Here is a 3,469-nt window from a genome sequence, read left to right as displayed (position 1 = left end):
CGGCTGGGTTCCAGCTGGGTTCCGACTGGGTTCCGACCGGGTTCCGACTGGGTTCTGACTGGGTTCCGACTGGGTTCTGACTGGGTTCCGACTGGGTTCCCACTGGGTTCTGGCTGGGTTCTGACTGGGTTCTGACTGGCCCCTGCAGGGATAATCGGTCTAGACGAAGGACGAAGGCTTAATGTAGAAAAAGTCCAGCTGACAGAATTAGGAGTTAATCTGTCGGTTTATTAATCTCTAATCTGATTATTAGTTCTGGTTAATCACCCTGGAAAATTTCTGCTCATGTCAGATTCATCACCTCACTTCATCAGGAACAATAAATTCAATAAAACTGTCAGATTAAAATGTTCTGTTGTTTCTGTCAATATTTGTGGCAGTTTGGAGATAAATTTACCAGAAGCAGATAATCTGATAATCTGATAATTTGTGGAACAATAAACTGCTATTCAGCTGTTTTTAGTTCTGTGTTCATAAAATAACAATAATTAAAAACATGCTGACCATCGAAGCTCAGCTGCTGAAGCTGCAGAACATGAAGTCTAAATTTAATCATCGTGTTTAAACCTTTCAGTCTGGCTGCATGTCTAATATTTCAGTTTATAATCAGGCTTCTTCAGGGCAGCCTCACCTTTATCACTAAACTGCAGACGGTAATTATATTTCAGCACATTTTTGAATTTGCTGATATTTATTGATGGTTCTCATCAAAATAGAAAACAGTAAACACAACATCCTGACAATTTAGTCTTCATTAACTGGAATTTAATGATTTTATTAAAAATCTAAATTCTTATGAGAAATTTCCCACAATGTGAATAACGATCAAACCTGCTGAGGAGAAAATGATGTTATTCTGAAACATCAACCAGTGAAATAAATCAATAATTATAAAATTATTTTAAACAAGAAAAAACTAATGCATAAACTGATTAAGTGACTTCATAATGTTTATTATAATTTAAATAAATCTAAACAATCAATAATTAAATCAACTGAATATTTAAACAATAAAATAATTATGAATTCCATATTTAAATATCCAACATAAAATCCTGTAAAATTATTTTTGACTTCATTATTTCATAATGTAATAAATTATGAGTTAAAACAGAAAGTCCACTTCAGACCAGAACACAAACTGTCAGCGCTAGCGCCCCCTACTGGTGGTACTGCAAAATAATTCGGCTTTTTGTACATAAAATCCATCCATCCACCTAAGGGGTCAGGAGCTGCTGCCTCCAGCGAACGTTTCAGGTGAGAGACGGGTCACCTGGACGGGTCACCTGGACGGGTCACCAGTCGGGTCACCTGGACGGGTCACCTGGACGGGTCACCAGTCTGTCTCAGGGCAACACAGAGACACACAGGACAAACAACCACACACACAGTCACACCAGGGAGAATTTAGAGACCAATTAACCTGACAGTCGTGTTTCTGGACTGAAGCTGGAGAGAACCCACCATGCACAGGGAGAACATGCAGACTCCATGCAGAAAGACCCGGGAATCGAACCAGAACCTTCTGCTGCAAGGCAGCAGCTCTACCTGCTGCACTGCTGTGCAGCCCAGTTGTACATAAAATAATATTTTCATTATTGAAGTGATACTAAATTGACCTTTCAGACATCATTCATGTATTTACCTCATATGTTTAGTTAATGATAGTAATAATTTATGACTTATTCGCAGAGAGCAGAAGTAGGAATGAAAAGTTCAGCTCTGCAAAGATAGAAACCTCCACACATAATAACATAATAATAATAATATTAATTCATTTTAAAAAACAAAACTTTTAATAAGGAGGAATAAAGACGTTTGACTCACCGAGCCTGAAGCTGCGGCTCTGGGTCGGTTCTGCTGTTGGTTCCGGTTCCATCTGAGAGGTTCTGGACTGCAGAGCAGAGGAAAATATCTCTCCCTTTCAGCTGCGCCGCCTCCCAGACTACCAGATGTGTGACGCTGCAGGATAATCCAGATGAAATAATCCAGCTGTCTGCCAGCAGCTGCAGGTATGGCTGCTGTCTGCTCTCCTATAGCTGGACGTCTATAGGTTCCCCCATGGCTCCTTATATGGGCCGTTTCCGGTCTACAGCTAAAAGGCCTAATTAAAGTAAGTGTGCCAAGATTAATTCTAAAATGATTAATATTTTCTCATTTTATTGACATTTTATGTGATATAAAGTATTAAAATTTTGCATGTTTTTGTTTTTGCAAATAAAATGTTGCTTTTATTAAGGAGTGAATACTTTGTGAACCAGCTGCAGTCATTTAAAGGGGCAGCATTACGTGTTTTCTGGTTCATAGTTCCATTTTATATCACAACCAGTAACTATGTTACCTTCAGTTGTTATAAAAATGCTATAAATATCAAATATAATCTGTTTTGTAATTTAAGGCGTTGACATTAGGCCTCTGTCTCTTTAAAAGCTCCTGCTGTTCCTGAAGCTCCGCCTCCAGGAAGTCGTCCCAACATGGCTCCTCTATTAACGGATCCAAAGCATCCCATAATATCTCTGTCTGATGTTCAGGCTCGTCATCCTGCTGAACCTTCAACTCTTCTCCAGAGTTGAACTCTTGGTTCATCTCCTGTTCCCGCAGGAAGTAGCTCCTGTTTCTGCTTCCTGTTCCTGTTGGCTTGTGTTTCAGCTGCTGGTTCGCTGCTTCTCCGAAACATTTCTGTCTCTTCCACACATTTCGTGGTTTGTTCCAAACTTTAAACCGAACCTGTTGAGGATTTTCTCGTGATGTTGCTGTTCCTTAAGGCTCAGACTTGTGGAGTGTTTTTCCTTTCAGCAGACTTTCCACCTGAACCATGGTTTCCTGCAGCTCCTCCGGAGTTACTCAGGCCTGTTGATCACTTTTTTATTTGTGGTTTTAAAAATGTGAAAAAGTTTTGGTTCTTCATTACCTCTTGTGCAGAAACGTCAAGAGATGAAGCAGAGGAGATGAAATGAGAATAAATCTCTCCCTCCTCGCTGACCTACAAACACCAGAGAGAGAGAGAGAGAGAGAGAGAGAGAGAGAGAGAGAGAGAGAGGAGTGGCGAGGCGAGAGCGGAGACGTCTGCATGATCTGTCTCTGAGGGGACGACTCAGCGTGACACAGCTACAGTACACAGAAACTAACCTTCATGTTTTCCTTCAGCTACGTTTTCTCTTCATATCAGATTTATAATAACAGGAAGGTTTATTGTGAAGGAATTCATTTCCTGCTGCAGTGAATCCTCTGATGTGATTAACAACAGATGAAACGAACCTGCAGGTTTTTGTCGACTCTGGAGGATCTAAACTTTACTGGGGTTTCCACTGGGAACACAGCGAGCGGCCATCTTTAATTCCCCTGAGCATGATGGGTAGGAATTCATTCTGATTGAATCCCATGTAATGATTTAAAAGGATGTTGGGTTTAGTTGTTCCTGTTATTCCCGTTCATTCAATGGTCTCACACACACACACACACACACACA

General features: G+C 40.5%; 1 protein-coding gene across 1 annotated transcript in view; it reads right to left on the bottom strand.

Moving 5' to 3' along the window:
- LOC103132357 (testis-expressed sequence 2 protein-like) overlaps window positions 1-2,123 on the bottom strand; it is a gene marked incomplete at its 3' end in the record, with an annotated part of 12,187 nt that extends 10,064 nt beyond the window's left edge. Inside the window, exon 1 of the mRNA XM_016667336.1 lies at window positions 1,828-2,123. The remainder of the gene's footprint in view (window positions 1-1,827) is intronic.
- Window positions 2,124-3,469: the final 1,346 nt, after the last annotated feature.

Source organism: Poecilia formosa, unplaced genomic scaffold (genome assembly GCF_000485575.1).
Source record: "Poecilia formosa unplaced genomic scaffold, Poecilia_formosa-5.1.2 Scaffold1012, whole genome shotgun sequence".
In the NCBI taxonomy this organism is placed as follows: Eukaryota; Metazoa; Chordata; class Actinopteri; order Cyprinodontiformes; family Poeciliidae; genus Poecilia; species Poecilia formosa.
This window is presented reverse-complemented; position numbering and strand designations above follow the sequence as displayed.